This window comes from Canis lupus, chromosome X (assembly GCF_003254725.2).
Source record: "Canis lupus dingo isolate Sandy chromosome X, ASM325472v2, whole genome shotgun sequence".
Taxonomy (NCBI): domain Eukaryota; kingdom Metazoa; phylum Chordata; class Mammalia; order Carnivora; family Canidae; genus Canis; species Canis lupus.
Genome location: NC_064281.1, coordinates 53,119,540 through 53,144,397, shown reverse-complemented (window position 1 = coordinate 53,144,397; position 24,858 = coordinate 53,119,540). Strand labels below are relative to the sequence as shown.

General features: G+C 40.8%; 1 pseudogene; it reads left to right on the top strand.

Moving 5' to 3' along the window:
- The first annotated feature begins 468 nt into the window (after window positions 1-468).
- On the top strand, window positions 469-1,577 carry LOC112671910 (proteasome subunit alpha type-4-like; annotated as a pseudogene).
- Window positions 1,578-24,858: the final 23,281 nt, after the last annotated feature.

Below are 24,858 nucleotides of genomic sequence, written 5' to 3'. Positions count from 1 at the left end.
TGAAATTGTCAATGGGATTGACTCCTTAATTTCTCTGTCTTCAGTCTCATTGTTAGTGAATAGAAATGCCACTGATTTCTGGGCATTGATTTTGTATCCTGCCACATTGCCGAATTGCTGTAATGAGTTCTAGCAATCTTGGGGTGGAGTCTTTGGGGTTTTCTATGGACTGTATCATGGCATCTGTGAAGAGGGAGAGTTTGACTTCTTCTTTGCCAATTTGAATGCCTTTTATTTCTTTTTGTTGCCTGATTGCTGAGGCTAGGACTTCTAGTACTATGTTGAATAGCAGTGGTGAGAGTGGACATCCCTGTCTTGTTCCTGATCTTAGGGGAAAGGCTCCCAGTGTTTCCCCATTGAGAATGATATTTGCTGTGTGCTTTTCATAGATGGCTTTTAAGATGTTGAGGAATGTTCCCTCTATCCCTACACTCTGAAGAGTTTAGATAAGGAATGTATGCTGTAAGCATGCGTGGGCGCCTTATTGGTAGCGGCTGCTTAACAGCAGTAGTAGCCATGAGGTTTCTTCTGCAAGAAACGTCTCCATGTCAGTCTCTCCTCTTCCGTGTGTCCCGCAGGAATTAAATTTTTTTTAATTTTTTTAAATTTATGATAGTCACAGAGAGAGAGAGAGAGAGGCAGAGACACAGGCAGAGGGAGAAGCAGGCTCCATGCACCGGGAGCCAGACGTGGGATTCGATCCCGGGTCTCCAGGATCACTCCCTGGGCCAAAGACAGGCGCTAAACCACTGCGCCACCCAGGGATCCCATATAAAGCTCAGAAAACATATCTCGAAGGTATGACTCCAGGACCAACCACCATATTTTCTCCAGAAGGTCGCTTGTACCAAGTTGAAGATGCCATGGAAGCCATTGGAAATGCAGGCACCTGCTTGAGAATTCTAGCAAATGATGGTTTTTTGCTTACAGCAGAAAGATGCAACATCCACAGGCTTCTTGAAGAAGCCTTTTTTTCTGAAAAAATTTATAAACTGAATGAGGACATGGCTTGCAGCATGGCGGATATAACTTCTGATGTTAACCTTCTCACAAATGAACTGAGACTCATTGCTCAAAGGTATTTTTTACAGTATCAGGAACCAATTCCTTGTGAGCAGTTGGTCACAGCACTGTGTGATATCAAACAAGCCTATACACAGTTTGGAGGAAAATGTCCCTTTGTTGTTTCATTGCTTTACATCGGCTGGGATAAGCACTGTGACTTTCAGCCCTGTCAGAGTATATGCTCTATCAGAGTATTATGGAGGACGGAGGCCACGTGCATTGGAAACAATAGAGCTGCAGCTGTGTCCAATGTTAAAAGAAGATTACAAAGGAGAAATGACTCTGAAGTCCGCACTTGCTTTAGCTATCAAAATCCTAAACAAGACCATGGATATGAGTGAACTCTCTGATGAAAAAGTGGAAATCGCTTCCCTGATGAGAGAGAACAGGAAGATGGTCATCAGGGTCCTGAAGCAGAAGGAAGTGGAGCAGCCGATCAAGAACCACGAGGAGGAAGAAGCGAAACGGAGTGGAAGAAGAAAGAAAAAGATCAGAAAGAGAAGGAGAAATAGAAGGGGAACCATGGGCTTGGCGGCTCCTGGGCCTTGTGCCTATGCTCAGCTCCCCTCATCTGGTAGACAGACTAGGGCGGGCACCAGCTTGGGGCCCTACCGTCTCTGTCCAGTTGAGTCTTGTAATGACAATCAGTCATCGTGGACATGCACGTCCCTCTCTATGTTGGTAATAAAACTTGGAAAGAAAAAAAAAGGAATGGATGCTGTATTTTTTTTTTTTTTAGAGAGAGCAGAAACTGGGGTGCTTTTATTTCCCCCTGGGCCTGGCAGGCTGAGAGCAGAGTACAGACAAAGGCACACTGGCGCCCGGGCCTGTTATGGCCTGGAGTTTGGCTGCCAGGGTGGTAACTGTGAACAAGTGTGCCAGAGTGTGTAGGGACTGGAGTGATCCTCCTGAGACTGAGAGAAGGGCCCTTGGGGTGTGATGCTGTATTTTGTCAAATGCTTTCTCTGCATCTATTGAGACAATCATACATTCTTTTTTTTTCTCTTGTTGATGTTATCTATCTTGTTGATTGTTTTAGGAGTGTGGAACCATCCTTGCATCCTGGGGATAAATGCCACTTGGTCATGGTGAATAATCTTTTTAATGTACTATTGGTTCCTATTGGCTAGTGTCTTGTTGAGAATTTTTGCATCCAAGTTCACTAGGGAAATTGGTCTATATTTTTCCTTTTTGGTGGGGTCTTTGTCTGGTTTTAGAATCAAGGTGATGCTGGCCTCATAAAACGAGATTGGAAGTATTCCGTCCCTTTCTATCCTCTGAAACAGCTTTAGAAGAATAGGTATAATTTCTTATTGAAACGTTTGATAGACATCCTCTCTGAAGCCATCTGGCCCTGGACTTTTGTGTCTTGGGAGGTTTTTGATGACTGCTTCAATTTCCTCACTGGTTATTGACCTGTTCAGGTTTTCTATTTCTTCCAGTTCTAGTTTTGGTTGTTTGTGGCTTTCCAGAAATGCATCCATTTCTCCTAGATTGCCTAATTTTTTGGCATATAATAAGTTTTTAAAATAATTTGAATTTCCTTGGTATTGGTGGTGTTCTCTCCTCTTTCATTCATGATTTTATTAATTTGAGTCTTTTTTATTTTTAATAAGCCTGGCTAGGGTTTTATCTATCCTATTAACCCTTTCAAAGAACCAACTCCTGGCTTTATTGATCTGTTCTACAGTTCTTCTTGTCTCTATTCCATTGAGTTCTACTCACATCTTTCTTATATGTCTTCTTCTGCTTGGTGTAGGTTTTACTTGCTGTTCTTTCTCCAGTTCCTTTAGGTGCAAGGTTAGCTTGTGTATTTGAGTTTTTTCAAATTTTTGGAGTGAGCCTTCTATTGTGATGTATTTCCCTCTTAGGACTGCTTTTGCTGTATCCCAAAGCTTTTGAACGGTTGTATCTTCATTTTCATTAGTTTCAAGGAATCTTTTTAATTCTTCTCTAATTTCCTGGTTGACCCATTCGACATGTTTGAGTTTCTTCCAAATTTCTTCTTGTAATTGAGTTCTAGTTTCAAAGCTTTGTGGTATGAAAATATGCAGGGGAAAATCCCAATCTTTTGGTATCCATCGAGAAGTGATTTGTGACTCTGTATGTGGTCTATTCTGGAGAAAGTTCCATGTGCACTTGAGAAGAATGTGTATTCAGTTGCATTCATATGGAAAGTTCTGTATATATTTGTAAAATCCATCTGGTCCAGTGTATCATTTAAGGCCCTTGTTTCTTTGGAGATGTTCTGCTTAGAATATCTGTCCTTTGCAGAAAGTGCCGTATTGAAGTCTCCCAGTCTTAGTGTATTATTATCTAAGTATATCTTTACTTTGGTTGTTGATTGATATACTTGGCAGCTCCTACATTGGGGGCATAAATATTCATTATTGTTAGGTCTTCTTGTTGGATAGAGCCTTTAAGTATGATATAGTGTCCCTCTTCATCTCTTACTACAGTCTTTGGGATAAACTTTTTATCTGATATGAGGATTGCTACCCAACTTTCTTTTGAGGACCATTTATTTGAATGGTAAATGGTTTTCCACCCTTTCATGTTCAGGTGGGAGGTGTCCTTAAGTCTAAAATGAGTCTCTTGTAGACAGCAAATAGATGGATCTTGCTTTTTTATCTAGTCCAATACTCTGTGTCTTTTGATGGGATCATTTAGCCCATTCACTTTCAGAGGAACTATTGAAAGATACGAATTTAGTGTCCTCATAATACCTATTCAGTCACTGTTTTTGTAGATTATTTCTTTGGGTGTCCTCTTTCTTTTACAGGGTCCCCCTTAATATTTCTTGCAGAGCTGGTTTGGTGGTCACATATTCTTTCAGTTTCTGCCTATCTTGGAAGCTCTTTATCTCTCCTTCTATTCTGAATGAGAACCTTGCTGGATAAAGTATACTTGGCAGCATGTTCTCATTTGGTACCCTGAAAGTATAATGTCAGCCCTTTCTGGTCTGCCAGGTCTCTGTGGAGAGGTCTGCTGTTAATCTCATATTTCTCTCCCTATAAGTTAAGAATCTCTTGTCTCTTGCTGCTTTAAGGATTTTCTCTTTATCTTTGGAATTTGCAATTTCACTATTAAATGTCGAGATGTTGAATGGTTTTTATCAATTTGGGGGGGGGGGAATCCTTTCTATCTCCTGGATCTGAATGCCTGTTTTCCTTCCCAAGGTAGGGAAGTTCTCAGCTATGATTTGTTCAAATATGCTTTTGGCCCTCTGTCCCTCTCAGCATCTTCTGGAACCCCTGTTACATGTAGATTCTTCCTTCTCAGGCTATCATTTATTTCCCTTAGCCTTTCCTCATGGTCTCTTAATTGTTTTTCTCTTTCTTTTTCAGCTTCCTTCCTTACCATCAGCTTGTCTTCCATGTTACTCACTCTTTCTTCCCTCTCATTAACCTTAGCCGGTAGGACATACAGTTTGGATTGCATCTCATTTAATTTATTTTTATTTTCGGCCTGATTAGATCTCAATTCTGCAGTAACAAAGTCTCTGGAGTCTTTAATGTTTTTTTTTTTTTTCCAGAGCTAGCATTAGCTTTATAATTGTGCTTCTGAATTGGCTTTCTGACATCAAATTGAAATCTATATTCTGTAACTCTGTGGCAAAGAATACTGTTTCTGATATTTTCTTTCGTGATGAATTCTTCCTTCTAGTCATTTTGTTCAGTGTAGAGTGGCTGTATGAATGGGCTGAGTCAAGAATATCAACCGTGACCTAAGTAAATTCCACCCTAGATGATTCTGAGAGACCAGAAAATGAAAAAGAATGTCAGAACAATATAAAACAAAAGTGAAAAAAATACCAAAATAAAGTAGTAAAAAATAAAAAGCTAAAAATCCCAAAGTAGAAGAAAAAAAGAAGAAAACAAAAGAGTGAAAAGAGAAAATAAGGGAAATAAAACTTATAAAGGGGGCAGACTGGGAGAGATGGTGGTATTGAAAAAGTTTTAGTGGAGGGAGAATGTAGTCTACCTGAGGGATCCTAGAGGGTGATAATCTTGGTTCTGGGTGTATTAAATTATGTATGTTAGAAGATGCTCAGTCCCAAAATTATATAAACCAGAAATACTTGTAGAGGGCCCCAACATTGACCACCAAAACAAAACAAGATAGAAGAGGGGGGCAGAATGGGAAGGAAGAGAGAATATAATCTCACAGAATGAACCAGTATGGTATTCCACTTGGTTTTGGGTGTATTCTGGTCATGGTTTAGGAGATATTAACTTCCACCATTGTAGAACAAAATGAGGCAGAGAAAACAAAAACCACAAAACAAAAACCCAAATATCATATATCTCCCAAAATTAAATTGAGTGAGTTGAAGGGAATCCAGAAGTTAAAAATATATCTAAGACATGTAATTGTAGAAATATGAAAGTCAAAAAGGAAGAAACTTAAAACTGAAGAGCTTATAAAATATTGTAGTTAAGGTGGGAAAAGGCACAAAATATTGGAAATATTGGAAATAGTCTGATATAAAAATGAGTTGTAATGGAAAATGAAAAAATAATTTAAAAAAGAAAAAGTGGGGGACCTTCTAGTTCTATATACTATATTCCCTCGAGTTTCCCTTGGTCCAGCACTGCTTGGTCAAGAACTTGCTCTCCTCCTGTTCTTCTAGCAGTTCTTCTGGGGGAGGGGCCTGCTGTGCTGATTCTCAGATGTGTGTGACTGGGGGAGATGCCCCGACCCCTGCCAGGTCCTGGACTCAGTGTGAGCTATTTATGCCTTTGTTGCCTGGCAGCCCTGCCTCTCCCCAGGCATAAGGTGAAACAAGGAGGAAAAACAACAATGGCAGCAGCCAGATTTCCAGATCTGGAGTCAGCTCCCTGCTAGTAACTAACCGCAATCTCCTACTCTGCACTGGCCTAGATGTTGCCGGGCCTGGCGAGGGAGCACTGATTTGCACAGCTTGTGGTGCGCCCAGCGGCAGGAGAGTTCTTGCTGCCCTGTGCCCTCCCCATTTCCGCCTGTCCCGGGGGAATACAGGGTCGCCAGCTTTGTCCGCTTGGGTGCCCAGTGATCCTGGGCTCTGTGCTGCTGGAACTGCGCTCCCAGGGGCCGTGGTTCCCGAAGGCAACAGGGTGCAGACACCTCCATTCAGAGCTGGCCTGTGTAACCAACTGGCTTGTCCCAAATGCCCTGAAGGCTGTGGCACTCCAGTCCTTTCCTCAGATCTGTCCGCAGTTTGTGGTGCACTTTACCTGGGGCATGCTTCCTCTAATAGTGACTCTGGGAATCTGGAGGCTTCACCGCCACTCCTGAGATTCTGCCAGATTTCCCTGCTAAGCACTTTTCCATCTAGGAAAAATCTGGTGTCGATTTTTCTTTTAAAGATTTATTTATTTATTTATTCATGATAGACCGACAGACAGACAGAGAGAGGCAGGGACACAGGCAGAGGGAGAAGCAGGCTCCATGCCGGGAGCCCGATGCGGGACTTGATCCCGGGACCCCAGGATTGCGCCCTGGGCCAAAGGCAGGCGCCAAACCGCTGAGCCACCCAGGGATCCCGTGGTGTCGATTTTTAACGTTCCCGCTTCTCCAGGGCTGGGCTTTCCTGTCCTGGAGGCTTTTGATGCTCCACTTTAGCCTGGCTCCTCGCGGTGCCCCTCCCAGACTTTATTCTTAGTTAGTTATTTCCATCTTCCTACCTTGCTAGAAGTGAAAACTTTTCTCTTTGTAGCATTCGGACTGTTCTCTCTTTAAAAAGCTGGTGGGACCATGACTTGAGGACCCCTACTCTTCCACCATCTTGCCCTGCCCCACTTCCATGTACTTTTTAATTTCTTCTTTGATTTCCTGGTTCACCCATTTATTGTTTAGTAGCATGTTACTTAACCTCCATGTATTCAAGCCCTTTAAGATTTGTGTGTGTGTGTGTGTGTGTGTGTGTGTGTGTGTGTGTGTGGTTGACTTTCTTGTATCCTAGATTTGTGGTCAGAAAAGATGCAGAAAAGATTTGTGGTATGACTTAGACTTTTTGAATTTGTTGAGGCTTGTTTTGTTGCCTAATACGTGGTCTATTCTGGAGAATGTTCCATGTGCACTTGAAAAGAATGTGTATTCTGTTTTAGAATGGAATGTTCTGAATATGTTTGTTAAATCCATCTATTCCAGTGTGTCATTCAAAACTGTTTCCCCTTGCTGATTTTCTGTCTGGATAATCTGTCCATTGATATAAATAAGGTGTTAAGTCCCGTACTATTATTGTATTAACTATCTCTTGCTTCCTTTCTGTTATTAACTATTTTATGTTGAATGCATTAATATTTATAGTTGTTATATCTTCTTGTTGGATTGTTCCTTCTAATATATAGTGTCCTTCTTTGTCTCTCCTTTTTTTTTTTTTCTTCTTTGTCTCTCCTTAGTCTTTGTTTTAAAATCTATTTTGTCATGGGGTGCATGAGTGGCTTAGTCTGTTAAGTGTACAACTTTTGATCTCAGCTCAGGTCACAATCTCAGGGTTGTGAGTTCAAGCCCCATGTTTGGCTTCACACTGAGTGTGGAGCTTACTTAAAAAAATCTATTGTGTCCAATATAAGTATTGGTACTCTGGCTTTCTTTTAACATCGATTTGCATGATAAATGTTTCTCCATCCCCTCACTTTCAATCTGCAGGTGTCTTCCTGTCTGAAATGGATTTCTAGTAGGCAGCATAAAGATAGGTCTTGTTTTTAAGGGTTTATTTAAATTTCCAGTTAGCATACAGTGATATATTAGATTCATGTATATCAATGAGTCTTGTTTTTTTTTTATCCACTCTATCACTTTATTTTTTTACTTTTTCAAAAAAAGATTTTATTTATTTATTCATGAGAGACACGAGAGAGAGAGAGAGGCAGAGACACAGGCAGAGGGAGAAGCAGGCTCCGTGCAGGGAGCCCAATGTGGGACTCAATCCCGGGCCCCCAGGATCATGCCCTGGGCTGAAGGAAGCACTAAATCGCTGAGCCACCCGGGATGCCCCATCACTTTATCTATTTAGTCACCTTATGTGCTTTGATTAGAGCATTTAGTCAATTTACATTCAAAGTAATTATTGATAGATATGTATTTATTTCTATTTTGTGACTTGTTTCTTGCTTCTTTCTGTAGATTTTCTTTGATACTTTCTTTTCTTGCTCTTTTTCATGGCTCATTAGGTTTCTTTAGTGATATACTTGGATTCCTTTCTCTTTATTCTTTGCATATCTATTACTAGTTTTTGATTTGTGCTTACCCTAAGATTTGTATATAACATTTTCTGCATATAGCAGTCTATATTAAGTTGAGGATTGCCTATGTTTAAATTTTATTTATTTATTTATTTATTTATTTATTTATTTATTTATTTATTATGATAGTCACAGAGAGAGAGAGAGAGAGAGGCAGAGACACAGGCAGAGGGAGAAGCAGGCTCCATGCACCGGGAGCCTGATGTGGGATTCGATCCCGGGTCTCCAGGATCACGCCCTGGGCCAAAGGCAGGCGCCAAACCGCTGCGTCACCCAGGGATCCCAGAGGATTGCCTATGTTTAAACCCATTCTTTATCCCCCCTCTACATTTTAGGTACATGATACCACATCTTCTATCCTTTTATTTTATGAATCTCTTGACTTTTACAGAAATATTTATTTTTACTGCTTTTGTGTTTTATTTTTCACACTCTCTTTTTTTTAAGCCAGACTCAAAAATTATTTTACTTGTATTTCCCCTCATTGGTTACAAGTCCAGTAAATGCTTATTAAGTTAGTGCATGTTTTATTTTATTTTTTTAATAAATTTATTTTTATTGGTGTTCAGTTTGCCAACATATAGAATAACACCCTGTGCTCATTCCATCAAGTGCCCCCCTCAGTGCCTATCACCCAGTCACCCCCACCCTCTGCCCACCTCGCCTTCCACCACCCCTAGTTTGTTTCCCAGAGTTAGGAGTCTCTCATGTTCTGTCTCCCTTTCTGATATTTCCCACTCATTTTTTCTCCTTTCCCCTTTATTCTCTTTCACTATTTTTTATATTCCCCAAATGAATGAGACCATATAATGTTTGTCCTTCTCTGATTGACTTATTTCACTCAGCATAATACCCTCCAGTTCCATCCACGTCGAAGCAAATGGTGGGTATTTGTCATTTCTAATGGCTGAGTAATATTCCATTGTATACATATACCACAGCTTCTTTATCCACTCATCTTTCGATGGACACCAAGGCTCCTTCCACAGTTTGGCTATTGTGGACATTGCTGCTAGAAACATCGGGGTGCAGGTGTCCCGGCGTTTCACTGCATCAATTTTTCACACTCTCACTTATGATCTTTCCTTTCCACTGAAAGAGTCTCCCTTAATATTTCTTGTGGGCTTGCCTAATGGTCATAAACTCCTTTAGTTTTTGTTTGTCTGAGAAACTCTCTATCTCTGTTTCCATTTTAAATGATAGCGTTGCTGGATAGAGTATTATTGGCTGCAAATTTTTCTCATTCAGCACTTTGACTATATCATGCTTTTCCTTTATGGCTTACCAAGTTTCTGCTGAAAAATATGCCCATTGCTGTATGAGGTTTCCCTTGTATGAAACTATCTTCTTTTCTCATGCTGCTTTTAAAACATTTTCTTTATCGCTACTTTTTGCCATTTTATTACTATATATCTTGGTGTGGACCTCCTTGGGTTGAATTTTTGTGGGGAACTGTGCCTCTTGGATGTAGATATCTATTTCCTTCTCCAGATTTAGGGATGTTTTAATCTATTATTTCATTAAATAAATTTTCTGGCCCCTTTTCTCTTTCTCCTTCTTCTGAGATCCCTATAGTGTGAATGTTATTATGCTTGATGGAGTCACTGAGTTTCCTGAAAGTATTCTCAATTCGCAAATTTTCTTTTTTTAAGATTTTACTTATTTATTTGAGAGAGAGAGACAGAGATAGTGAGAGAGAGCACTAAAGGGAAGGCGAGGGAGAAGCAGGCTCCTCATTGAGCAGGGAGCCCGACATGGGGCTTGATCCTAAGTCCCTGGGATCATGACCTGAACCAAAGGCAGACACTAACCAATTGAACCACCCAGGTGCCCCCAGTTTGCATAATTTTATTTCTTCTCTTTTCCCCAGCTTGTTTACTTTCCACTACTCTGTCTTCCAGATTATTAATTCATTCCTCTACTTCATTTAGTCTGCTATTTACTCCATCAGGTGTGTTTTTAATTTCATTTATTGTGTTTTTCATCTGTGATTTGTTCTTTTTTATCTCTGTGTTTAAGGTCTCACTGGTGTCCTCCACTCTTCTCAAGTCCAGTGAGTATCTTTATGATCATTACTTTAAATCCTCTATCAGGCATATTACTTATATCCATTTTTCTTATGTCTCTTGCTGTAGCTTGGTCCTGTTCTTTCATTTGGGACATATTTCTCTGTTTCTTCATTTTGTCTGGCTTTCTGTGTCTGTTTCTGTGTGTTAGGAAAATCAGCTACTTCTCTTGCTCTCAATGATAATAGTCTCATGTAGAAAAGGTCCTATACTGCCCCAAAGTGCAGTGTCCCTTGTTCCCCAGGATTTGGCACTTCTGGGAGTGTCTGCTATTTGTGTTGTGTATGCTCTGCTGTTGAGTCTTGGCCTCTTTATCCTTTAGTCCAGTTTTCTGCAGAGGTTCTTTTTGCTTATTGTGGACAGTGTTTGGTCCCCAGCAAAGGTGGAGTGCATTTTAACAAGGTATATATGGTGGTGTGTTTGCAAAATGAGACCTGCCGCCACTGCTGCATCCTTGGCATTCTTTTTTTAAAAAATTTATTTATTTATTCAGACACACACACACACACACACACACACAGAGCGAGAGAGAGAGAGAGAGAGAGAGGCAGAGACACAGGCAGAGGGAGAAGCAGGATCCATGCAGGGAGCCCAACGTGGGACTCAATCCTGGGTCCCCAGGATCACACCCTGGGCCGAAGACAGCACTAAACCCCTGAGCCACCAGGGCTGCCCCATCCTTGGCATTCTTAATCAAAGACAGCTTAGCGGGCCCATCTTTAATAGTGGAGGGAGACTCAACTTGAAGACCTCTCAGTTATTACTGCTATCTCACTTCTCCCCAACTCCATACAAACATTGACCGGACCCACTTAATACTTTTGGCCTGGGGGAGGACCTAGGGCATTTCCCTTCATTCCCTGCCCTTAGTATGGAATTGTATAGCCAAAGCTCCCCTATAGGTGCATGGATAATAGCAGGGAAATGACAAAAAACTATATCACCCAGCTTACAACAAAGCCCATCCCTGAGGCCCATGCCGGTCACACCTCAGCTTCTGGCCTGCTACCACGGTGCAGGTGCCACCCAGAAACTCATGTCTAGCCCAGTGTTCCAATAGGCTAAAGAAGTTCTGTCCTTCCAAATAGCCACTTCGGGTTTCTATATCAGGATCTGCCTCTTCCCCAAGTCAATGACCTCAGAAATGTCTTCTCTCTAGGAGAAAGCATGCCCACACATCGAGTGCCAAAATGGAGCATGATAACTAACCATTATTCACACCCACAAGAATATCCATTTGGTAGAAGTTCTTACATTTCTTTCCTCTCTCTCCCTCCTTTGTCCCTCTCCTCATTATCACCTCTCTCCTCAGTAACTACTTTGTTTCTCACCTTCCACCCACAAGCACAGCATCATTTCTACTTGTGCTTTCTGGTAGTCTTTCCAAAGCTGGGGTGGCAAAGCTTTCCCTAGTATCTTTTCCTTCCCTCAATGGACAGCCCAGATCAAATGGTTGGTTTCCACCCCTTCTTCCAGGGTCACATCTATGCCTTGTACAGATGATATTCCCAGTCATTTGCTCAAAAGCACGGGCTAACCTCTGCTCAGGCCAAATCCAGGCAAAGTGCTGGAGTCTCTGAGGAATTGAGTCATAGTTCTTGCCTTCCGATGATCCACAGTTAGTTGAGATGAGAGCACACACACAGGTGATGAAAATGCAGTATTGCCAGTGTCATGTAAAGTAAATACAGAGGCACCTATCACACACTGGGATTGAGGAGGAAGACCAAGGAAAGTTTGCAGGAAGACATGGAAGTCTGACTTGAGACCTAAAGAAGGAATTAGAGTTAACCAAAGGAAAAGGAATGGCATTCCAGACAAAGGAAACTGCATATTCAAAGTCTAGGAAGAAAATAAAAGCATGACATATTCCGGTAACTGCAAGAGGTTGAATGTGGCCAGAGCAAAGAATGTAAGGGAATGTAGTGGTGGAGGATAAGGTACATAGGTAGGGGTGGGTGTGTTGTGGAAAGCCTGGTATGTCATTCCAGGAATCTGAGATTTTTATCCTGAAGGCCTGAGAGAGCCATTTAAGAACCAATTTCATGGACCTTTAACTTTGGTCCCCAGGCAGAGAGGGTGAGTGGTCCAACTAGGCCTGTGCCCTTGAGAGTTGCATATCCAGCTGACTTGGCAGAATGGCCTAGCGATAAAACACCTGGGCTCTGGAGCCAGATTGCCTGGGTTGGAAATCCTGTTCTGCCACTTGATACAAGTGACCTTGGACAAGTTCCTAGACCTCTCTTGGCCTCAGTTTCTTTATCTATAAAATGCAGATAATCATAGTACCAATCTTGGAGTACAGTTATGAGGATTAAATAAAATAATATATATGAAGTATCAGGCACCTACAAAGTACTTGATACACAGTAGCTATTATGTTTTATTTCTTTCATACATAAAGCTCTTACTATATGCCAGGCACTGTTCTAAGTAACTAAATATTAACTCATTTAACACTCACAACAACTCTATGATGTCTGGGTATAAGGAGCTACATAATCCTCTTAAATAACACTGATAAGGCCAGCAATCAACCCAAACCTGAACAGAGTTCTCATAAGCATGAAAGGTCAGGGGCAGTATGACACTCCCTTTGAAACATAAGTTTCTGGCTGGACTGATGTGATTGATACCTATGTGTGTGTGTGTGTGTGTGTGTGTGCGTATGTTCAGAGGAATGAGAGATTGTACCTGTACCAGGTCAATCCCCACCAGCTGCAGAGCCAGTTTGGCCTGTGGGTAGAAAAATGGCTATGGAAGGGTCTTGTATGAAGACTTTTGAATTTCAGGAAGAGAACCCTGTCCATATAATCTAGGTAGGCCTGGCCCGAATGAGGCTAAATGCTTACCCCTAGCCCTGTCCTCAGCTAATGCAGTTCTGCTTAGAAGGCCTGGCCTGGGAGCTGTCTGGACCAGTATCCCATTTCAGCCTGGAGATCATAGCCCTCTTAATTCCTTCCTTTCCACAGCCTCCAGCTGGTTAGAGGACCAGGCTCCCTCCCTTCTCTCTCCCAAACAGGCCCTCGTCTTTCCTTACAGGGCAGGTGTCTGAAGACAAAGACATTTCCAGGAACCTACAAGGGGCATACAGAGCAGCACCCTACATATGCCCTGTCACCTCTGTTGATGGGGCTGAACGTGTGTGTGATTCATCCCTGGGGGAAGACTATAGGGTGGTCAATGGCTGCAACCAGTCTTGGGTCTCCAGCACTCCTTCAGCCCCACAAGCTCCTGGATAAGAAGTTCATATAGTACTCACATTTTGAAGGGCGACAAATGCCTGCATGCCTCTGCCCTTGCCCTATGACTGTGTGCCAATCACATACCCTGATTGCAGCAGAGGTTGTGTCACCAAGACACACTACAACCCAGAGTTGCATGAATAAGTAAATGAGAAAGGGAAATGATGTGTGTTAGAGACTCCTGTGTGTTTGTGCAGGCCCTGTGTGTCTTGTGCCTGGGATTGTTCTTCTGTGCCACTGTGTGCACATATGCCTGTGTACCCTGCATCTCCATGCATCAGCATAGTCAGTATATCCTAACACAGAATATTTTGAGGGCCATTCTACTAGAGCCATTAACATACTATACCCAGATTTACGAAACAAAATCACCATGAATTTATGACCAGATAATGAACTTCTCCAACATCCCTGAGTCTCCCTTTACCTGTGAATTCCTCTATCAATCCCCATCAGAGCCAGGGTCATCATTGGAGTAAGGTGAAGTGGTCTGAGGTGAGGATGTCCTTTTCTTTAAAAAAAATAATAAACCATTGATCTGTATTTATTTCTTATTTCTTTACTGCAAGGCCAAGACTTTTATTTGATTTTACACAACATCTTTTTGGTACAAAACATGCCTCCATGATACATCTTCTGTCATTTTTAGTTTTGATCACTTTTCTTTTTTTCCCAGTTTTATTGAGAAAAATCGACATATATCACTGTATGCCTTTAAGATGTACAGCATGATAATTTGATTGACATATATTGTGAAGTGATTACCACAAATGGTCCAGTTAACATGCATCATCTCATATAGATACAATAAAAATAAGAGAAAAAAGAAAAAAATTTTTTTCCTTGTAATAAGAACTCTTAGGATTAACTCTCTTAACAACTTTCCTGTATATCATAGGGCAGTGTTAGCTATGGCCAACATATTACAAGTTCATACAGTGCAACCTTCTTATATCTGGACATTTGTACATTTTGACCACATTCTTCTACTTGCCCCTCCCCTACCCCCATCTCTGGTTACTGCTAGTCTAATTGCAAGTCTGATCTCTTTTTTATGAGGTTTTTATTTTATTTTTTTTTTAGATTTTCTATATAAATGAGATCCTACGATATTTGTCTTTCTTTGTCTGATGTACTTCACTTAGCATAATGCCTTCAAGGTCCATTCGTATTGTCACAGATGATAGGATTTTTTCATTTTTTTGTGGCTGAATGATGTTCTATTGCAGCTATATATACCATGCCTTCTTTATCCATTCATCTGTTGATGGACACTTAGGTTGTTTCTATGTCTTGGCTGTTGTAAGTAAAGCTGCTATGAGCATGGAGGTGCAGATACTTTTTTGAGTTAGTGTTTTTATTTCCTTTAGATATGTTCCCAGAAGTGGAATTGATGGATGATATGGTAGTTCTATTTTTAATTGTATTTATTGTAAAATAGTATGGACGAACTTCCATACTATTTTCCATAGTGACTGCACCAATAGTGCACAATGGTTCCCTTTGCTTAATATCTATGCCAGCATTTGTTATCTCTTGCCTTTTGGTGATGGCCATTCTAACAAGCATGAGGTGGTATGTCACTGTGGTTTTAATTTGCATTTCCCTAATGACTAGTGATGTTGAGCATTGTTTCATGTACCTGTTAGCCTTTTTTAATGTCTTCTTTGAAAAATTGTCTGTTCACATCCATTACCCATTGTTTAGTTGTTTTTTTTTAGCTATTGAGTTGAATGAGTTCTTTTTTAGTTCAATTTAATTTTTAAAATTTTAATTCCAGTATAGTTAACATACAGTGTCATATTATTTTCAGGTGTACCATATAGTGATTCAACAATTCTATACATTACTCAGTGCTCTGTATTAGTTTATATATTTTGGATATTCACCCCTTATCAGATATATGGTTTGCAAATATTGTTTTTCCATTCCATTCAAATGTCATTTTACTTTTTTGATGGTTTCTTGCTGTGCAGAAACTTTTTAGTTTGATGTAGTCCCACATGTTTATTTTTTATTTTGTTTCTTGTGCTTTAGGTGTCATATCCAAAAAATCATCACCAAGACCCATGTCAAGGAGCCTTAAGTTTTCTTCTAGGACTTTCATGGTTTCAGATCTTACATTTACTTCTTTAATCCACTTCAAGTTACTTTTCGTGAGTGGTGTAAGATAAAGGTCCAGTTTCATTTTTTAAATATATGAATATCTAATTATTCTAGCACCATTTATTGAAAAGATTTTCTTTTCTCCATTGAGTATTTTTGGTTCTTGTCAGATATTAGTTGGCTGTGCATGCTTAGGTTGATTTCTGGGATCTTGATTCTGTTCTATTGGTCCATTTGTTTGTTTTTATGCCATACCACACTATTTTGATGACTACAGCTTTAAATCAGGAAATGGCAATGCCTCTAGCTTTGTTCTTCTTTCTTAAGATTTATTTGGTTTGAGGGATCTTTTATGGTTCCATATACACTTTAGGAGTGCGGTATCTATGTAAAAAATGCCATTGAAAACTTGATAGAAATTGCATTGGATCTATAGATGGCTTTTGGTAGTATTGACATTTTAACAATATTAATTCTTCCATTCCATGAACACAGGATATATTTCCATTTATTTGTGTGTTCTCTGATTTCTTTCATCAATGTGTTGTAGTTTTCAGAGTAGAGAACTTTCACCTCTTTGGCTGGATTTATTTCTATTTTATGGTTTTTATGCTATTGTAAGTGGGTCAATTTCTTTCATTTTTAGAAATGTTGCTAGTGTACAGAAATGCTACTGACTTTTGAAGTTAATTTTATATCCTACAATTGTACTGAATTCATTTATTAGATCTAAGTTTGTAGGGTTTTTTGGTTAAGTCTTTAAGGATTTTCTATATATAAAAGTATGTCATCTGCAAATAGAGACAATGTTACTTCTTCCTTTCCTATTCTGATACTTTTTATTCATTTTTCTTGACTGATTGCTCTAGCTAAGACTTCCAGTACTATGTTGAATAGGAGTGGTAAGAGCATCTTTGTCTTAAAACTGATCTTAGAGGAAAAGCTTTCAAATTTTCACTATTGAGTATGATGTTAGCTGTGGGCTTGTCACATACGGCCTTTATTATGTTAATATATGTTCCTTCCACGACTAATTGGTGAAGAGGTTTTTAAAAAAATTAATTTATTTGAGAGAGAGAGAGAGAGAGAGAGAGCAAGTGTGGAGGGGAGGAGCAGAGGGAGAGGGAGAAGCAGACTTCCTGCTGAGCTGGATGTGGGGCTGGATTCCAGTACCCTGGGATCATGACCTGAACTAAAGGCAGATGCTTAACTGACTGAGTCATCCAGGCACCCAGGTGAAGAGTTTTTATATGAATGGATGTTGAATTTTGTCAAATGCTTTTTCTGTATCTACTGAGATGATCCTATGATTTTTTTTATTCTATTAATGTGATTAATTGATTTACATAAGCTGCATCCAGGGATAAATCCAAGTTGATCATGGTCAATGATTCTTTTAATTAAGTTGAATTTAGTTTGCTAGTATTTTGTTGAGAATTTCTGCATTTATATTCCTTAGGGATATTGGTCTATAATTGTTTTTTGTTTTGTTTTGGTTGCTGTTTTGTTGTTTTATTTTGTTTTTTTTTTTCTAGTAGTTTTCTCTTCTGGTTTTGGAATCAGGGTAATGCTGGCCTTGTAAAATGAGTTTGGGAGAGTTTCCTCCTCTTTGATTTTTTGCAAGAGTTTGAGATTGGGTGTTAATTCTTTAAATGTAAAGTTCACCAGTGAGGCTATCTGGTCCTGGGTTCTTCTTTGTTGGGAGATATTTTATTACTGATTCAATCTCCTTACTAGTAATTGGCCTATTCAGATTTTCTATTTCTTCCTGATTCAGTCTTTGTAAGTTACATGTTTCTTTTTTTAAAAGATTTTATTTATTTATTCATGAGAGACACAGAGAAAGAGAGGCAGAGACACAGGCAGAGGGAGAAGCAAGCTCCATGCCAGGAGCCCGATGCGGGACTCGATCCCGGTACTACAGGACCACACCCCGAGCTGAAGGCAGGCGCTAAACCGCTGAGCCACCCAGGGATACCCTGTAAGTTACATGTTTCTAAGAATTTTTTCATTTCTTTTAGGTTTTCCAGTTTGTTGACATATATTTGTTCATAGTATTCTCTTATGATCCATTATATTTCAGTGGTATCAATTGTAATGTGTCCTTTTTCATTTAAGATTTTGTTGATTTGGATTTTCTCTTTTTTTCCCTTGGTTAGTCTAGCTAAGAGTTGGTCAATTTTGTTCATCTTTTCAAAGAGCCAGCTGTTTGTTTGTTTAATCTTTATTGTTTTTTTTTTCTATTTTATTTATTTCTGCTTTAATCTTTATTCTTTTCATTCTTCTGCTAACTTGGGCTCAATTTGTTCTTTTTTGAATTCCTTAACAGATAGAGTTAGGTGGTTTTGGGGAGATCTTTCTTGCTTCTTAATATAGGTGTTGATACTCTGAACTTTCCTCTTGGAACTGCTTTTGCTACATTCCATAATTTCTGGTATGTTGTATTGCCATTTTCATTTGTCTCAGAAACTTTTTTATTTCCTCTTTAATTTCTTTTTTGGCCCATTGGTCGTTCAGAAGAGTGTTGCTTAGTTTTCAGGTGTTCATAAATTTTCTAGTTTCCCTCTTATTATTGATTTCTAGTTTCGTGCCATTGTGGTCAGAGAAGCTACCTGATATAATTCCTGTCTTTTTGAATTTACTAAGACCTGTTTGTTTTGTGGCCTAATGTATGGTCTGTACTAGGTAATGTCCCACGTGCACTCGAGAAGAATGCGTATTCTGCTGTTTTTGTATAGAATGTTTTGTATAGATCCGTTAGGTCCATATGATCTATAGTGTGTTCAAATCCACTGTTTCCTCATTAATTCTTTGTCTGGATTATCCATGTTGAGAATGTGGTATTAAAATCTCCAACTATTATTGTTTTAGTATTTATTTCTCCTTTTAGCTCTGCTAGTTTTTGCTTTCTATATTTGGATGCTCTGATGTTGAGTTCATAAATATTTATAATTGTTTTTATGTTCTTGATGTATTGATCCCTTTATTATTACATAATGGTCCTTTCCCCTCTTTTTATCATTTTTAAAGTCCATTTTTTTCTGATATATGTACCTCTGTTTTGATTTTATTGTTGTTCCATTTTCTTGAAGTGACTTTTCCCATCTCTTCAGTCTCAGGCTACGTGTGTCTTTAAGGCAAAAGTGAGTTTCTTGCCAGAAGCACTTCTTTAGATCTTTTATTTTTTATTAAAGTCTATTCAGCCTTTCTATGTCTTTCAATTAGAGGTCCTCCTGTCTTTTTTCATGTTTTTGTGTCTTTTGGTGTTAATATACTTTGAATTCTTTAACATGTTCTTTTGTATAATGAATTCTTTATCATGTTCTTTTGCTGCAGGTTTTTCCTTTGTGGTTATCATGAGACTTACATAAAATATCTTAGAATTGTAACTTCCTATTTTAAATTGATAACTACTTGACTAATGCCTCTAAAGTTTACACTTTTATTTCTCTCCCCTTCACATTTTAGGTTATTGCTGTTAAACGTTACATGCTTTTATATTGTGTAACTAATAGCAGATTAGTAATTTTTACTACACTCATTTTTTTAACTTTTAAACTACAGTTTAAGTGAATTATTCTCCACCATTACCAAATTACACAGATGTCCTTTTCAAATAATACTTGATAATAATATTTTTTTAAGCTGAAGGTTTATGGTTTAATTTTAGGTCCTTTAAAAAATCTTTATATCAAATCCACTTGCATTAAAGCAGTCAGAACAAAACGTTCCTGGTGTCCAAATGGATGCAACAAAGCAACCAGGTTAAAATGTCATATACCCGTGTGTGTGTGTGTGTGTGTGTGTGTGTGTGTGTGTATGTGTGTGTAGGGGGGTGGTAGAGGGAGAGAGTCATTCTGTGTCAGTAAATAAGGGTCACTGGCTACATGCTTCCTTTTATGAACATTTGGGTTAGCCCTAGTGCCTTGAGGCCTGGGGGCCTTGTTTGGTGTACATAGTGTGTGTCCATGTGGGCAAAGGTGTCTATCACCATTACCCACAGAAATAGTCTGACAGAGTGTTTCCATCTGTGATCTTGAATTTGCATTTGGCCTGGGGGGGCGGGGAAGTAAGACTGATATATGGGGGGAAGAGCTGCTATGTGCACCCCCTCTTCACTCTTTCATTGCTGCCATCAGTCCAGCTTGCCTTCCTAACAAAGTACCTCCAGTTCAAAGTCTTAAAATGCTTCATAAAACAGAAGTGAGGTTGGTGCCAGATATGCTCAGGCTGCAAATCCCATTAGGGAGAAATGGAATTGAGGACTGTAGGTCTTTTGAGACACCAACCTTTTAAGGTTTTAGGGTGGAGAGAAGCCAGGAACCTGACCTTCTTAACTGCCAGTACACTGCTATCCTTGGCAGTCTAGTGGAGTTGGGGCTGGAAAGGTGACTAGGCCTAGGTGGGGAAAGTGCAGACAGACTTACAGTGGGACTAGGCTGATTGGGGGGACCTCTGTCAATCTGTGGGCAAGCTTTAGGGCACACAGACTGGGCCAGATTCAAAGATGATATAGGCTTCAGTGCCATCCATCCTCGCTGCTGCTCCCTTGCTATGGATGGGACTTGCAATTCTCTTGCCTGGGTGATTGCAGTGGTCTCTTCTGATCTCTCAGCAGTTCTCTCCCTCTCCAGTCCATGACCCACATAGTCTCCAGAATGAGCCTTCTGAAACAGGCTCAGCCTCATCACCCCCAGACTGAAACCCTCTGCTGGTTCCCTAATGTCCATGGCAGCATTTCTCAAACTCTGTGGCCTGGAATTATCATTGAGATCTTGTGACAAAAAGGGCTCCAAGGATAAATAAGTTAAAAGAATGCTGGGCTCAACAAAGCAAAGCAGGTGTCTTTACTGCAGGACAGATCAGTACCTATACTATGATAATATGTACTGAGGCTCAACAAAACCCTCCTCTACCCTATCTTTCTCACAGGACATTGTGTTTAGCAGAACCTAGTTTGGGAAACACTGGCTTGACAGATCTCTGAGACCTGGGGCCTGTCTGCACTTCCAGCCCCTGTGTGTTCACTAATGTTGTCCCTTCAACTGGAATGCCTTCCTTGGCCCTTCCATTGCCTGACTAACTCCTACTTATCTTTGAGGACTTTATAGTCCTCCACACACTCCTCCACACACTCCTCCACACTTTATAGTCCACCACAGTATAGTGTCTCCTCTAGGAAATCTATCATGGCTACCCCCACCCACTACCCATCACTCACTCTCCAGACTGTGGCTATCTCTGCTTTGTCAGTAATGGCCGTGTATTGAAATAATTTCTATATTTCTTTCCTGCATGAGATTTTTAGCTCCTTCTAGGAAGAGTCTCAGCTTTATTTAACTCTGGGCCCAAAGCCCAGCACAGGCCCTGCCAGTTCTCAGTGAATGCTAGATGGAGAGATGGGACAAAAAGAACGAGAAAGAAGGAGAAAGAGATCTTAGAAAGAGAGAATGAGGGAGCAAGAACAAGCACAGTTTATCCTTGAACAACGTGGATTTGAACTGCATTGGTCCACTTAAATGTGAATTTTTTTTACAGTATAATACTATGAGTGTATTTTCTCCTTATGATTTTTAAAAAATATTTTATTTATTTATTCATGAGAGACACAGAGAGAGGCAAAGACATAGGCAGAAAGAGAAACAGGCTCCCTGCAGAGAACCCGATGCAGGACTTGATCCCAGGACCCCAGGATCACAACCTGAGCCAAAGACAGATGCTCGACCACTGGGCCACCTAGGTGCCCCTCTTCCATATGATTTTTAATAACATTTTCTCTTCACCAGCTTACTGTAAGAATACATAGTATATAATACATATAACATACAAAATATGTTAATTAACTGTACATGTTATCAGCAAGGCTTCCACTCAACAGTGGCTATTAGTAAAGTTTTGGGGGAGTCAAAAGATATACATGAATTTTCAACTATGTGGCGGATCAATGCCCCTAATCCCCATATGTTCAAATGTCAACTACATGGAAGCTTTTGTTAGAAAGCCTTTAGAATGCTCCAGGTTCTATGTGTCAAGCTAATGGACTTCAAATTGAACAGCAGTGCATTATATAAGTTACTCTATGCAGCTTTGGTATCCAGTGATGCTGTAGCTCACACACAACAGTGATGCCCATACATTGGTCAAGTCCATCTTACTAATTCAGCTGTGTTCAATTTGAAAAAACAATGTCTGCTAAAAAGCTTACGAGGGCCATCCCCCTGGTCAGGTAACCCCCATTTGGCCCTCAAGCAGCATGTGTCAGTGTTAGGTTCTACTCCACTGGGGCCTTGCTCACAGGCCGCTATAGTGCCTCTATGAGAGGAAAGGCCTGAGGATTCCCCCTTCTCCACAGAAGGGCACTGGGGCATCCTGGCCTCCGCGCAGGTGGTATATCTCTTGTCTCTCTGGATCCATTTCCTTCTCCTTCCTTCTGAGGCTCAGAATTTGGAAATGGGGAAAAGAAAGATACTAGAAAGAAAGGCTAAGGTTAAGGTTTGGATGGGCTTCTTTGTGGGCAGAACCCTAGCCCTCCTAGAACCTGATATAAAATAAGTACTAAAGGAATATTTGTTAAATAAGTGAATGTAGGCCAGGGGATATAGGCTTGGGGCTGGAGTGAAATTCAAGGAGTACTTCAAGCCTCACTCTTTCCAAAAGAGTGACTCTTTGAGGTGGTTGCAGGGCCTGAGTTTCCACCCTTGGTGTTGAAGCATTGTGTTTTGAGAGCACTCCCTTGAAATTCAAATATATTATCAAAGAGGAGAAACCAGTATTCAGTCAATTCATATTTGCCTATCAATTTGCCCTAGTATCTGTTAACAAGCCCTGGGTACATACAAAGTGCCAGATCCTGCATTAGGTGGACATAGTCCTTGGTCCGTTGTACTCACAACCCTATGTTGATGCTTCCACTGGGCACCAATCCAACTGAAGAAGGGTAAGGTTTCCTAGCTTGATTTCAAGGGTTTCACTGCTAATTCATTCAATGCTTATTCATTGAGTCTATACTAGCTACTGTTCTGATTCTAGTGATAATAGCAGAGACCAAATCTGTCGAATATCTCTGCTCTTAGTGGGGGTTCTGCTGAATGGGGAGGGACAGATGATATATGAAATATATAAATGACATAGTGTGTCAGATGGTGGTAAAGCTGGGAAATGACATAGGGAATTTTGGGCCAGGGGTGAGGGTATACACTGCCATCTCCAATAAGTGGTCACAGAAAGCTTCACTGACATTTGAGTAAGAACTCCAAGGAGGTAAGTGAGAGAGCTTTGCTGATATCTGGGGAGATGGGCAATGTAAGGACACCAAGGCAGGAGTATGCCTGACAAGGGAGAGCAAGGAGGTCAATGTGGCCAATTCAGATAAAATGAGGGAGAATTAGTAGAAGATCTGGTTAGAGAGGTAACAAGGGGGCAAATTTGGGTAGGGCCTTTTAGACCTTCACAAACACTTGAGCAAATCTGATGCCATTGGAGTTTTGAGTAAAGGGTCTTTCTGGTTTCTATATCGAGAGTGAATTGTAGGAGGCTAGGGTGGAAATAGGAAGGCCAGTGAGAGCCTCCTGCAGTCACCCAGGAGAGTGATGATGTTAGCAAGGACTAGGGTGGGATCAGTGGTTGTGGTAGGGAGTGGAAAGTTTCTGGATGGATTATGAAAGGAGAACCAACAGAACTTGGATTGAATGTGGGGTATGCAAGAAAGATAGACTTTTGGCCTGAGCAGCCGGAAGATGGAGCTGCCATTTATTGCTAGTTGCTGGAGATAATCAAACCAATTTGCAGGACATGGTAAAAGCAAACCAAGTTCCTGCAAAGTCCACTTAACAACGCCCCTCAGTTCAGGGCTCCACTGCAGATCCTGCTTAACTTAGCTAAGCCCTAGGCAGCCCCGGTGGTGCAGCGGTTTAGCGCCGCCTGTAGCCCAGGGCATGGTCCTGGAGACCCGGGATCGAGTCCCACGTTGGGCTCCCTGCATGGAGCCTGCTTCTCCCTCTGCCTGTGTCTCTGACTCTCTCTCTGTGTGTGTCTCTATGAATAAATAAATAAAATATTTTTAAAAAAAAACTTAGCAAAGCCCCATGTGTTTTGCTGGAAAGAAGGGAATGAAATATCTGGCAGGCCCAGGTAGAAACGCTGGAATCTGGGAGAGTCAGTTGGGCCAGGGTCAACACATGGGGATGTGGTTCTTCCCTTGAGCCCTAGGCTTCTCTGGGGCATGAGAGCATTGGATGCTATAAGGTACTCCAGCACATTTCTTTGCTTAACAGCTTTCTTTTGACAACTCAATCCACCGAATCACTCTCAAGGCTTTGAAAGGTTTGTCAGAACTGAAAAATCTGTGAGTGCCCGTTTGCTGGTCAGATCCTGGTGATTAGGGTGTAAGGATGGAGCTGATGGAGCTGGGAGTTAGAGAAAGATGGAAATGTTCAGCTGTTTGGCTAAGTAAGAGGGTAGATTGGGAACCCAGCCCAGAAAGAAATTTGAGGTTGAGGTTGCCTTGGTATTGTTTGGAGCCCATGTCTACTGGCCACCAGTTATTAGCCTTTGGCAGGGGCCAGAGGAAAGGGAAATGTGTTCATCCCCCGGTTGTAAGTGACCTTGTGCCCAGGAATTACACTTGTCTCTGATCCTAGGGATCACTGGTCAGGCCTAAAGGGACATCTTTTACACCTTTCTGTCCCAGACCTTACCACGTCCTTCCCTAACAAAGGTGCCCAAGACTTTCATCCTCACTCTTGGTCTAAAGACCAGGACTATGACTTGTGCTCCCAGCAAGTAATGTGCTGCACAGAACCATCACCATTGTCACTTGCTCCTTTGGCAACCCTGGGTATTTGGTGAGCTGACTGGCCTCTTTAGAGAAGCTGTTGTTATAAGGAAGCAATAGTACACCTCTTTTTTTTTTAAGATTTTATTTTCGGCAGCCCGGTGGCTCAGTGGTTTAGCACCGCCTTCAGCCCAGGGCCTGATCCTGGAGACCGAGGATTGAGTCCCATGTCAGGCTCCCTGCATGGAGCCTGCTTCTCCCTCTGCCTGTGTCTCTGCCTCTCTCTCTCTCTCTCTCTCTCTCTCTCTCTCTGTCTGTCTTATGAATAAATAAAATCTGGGGAAGACCCACCAGAGAAAAACGCCTGTGCCTTT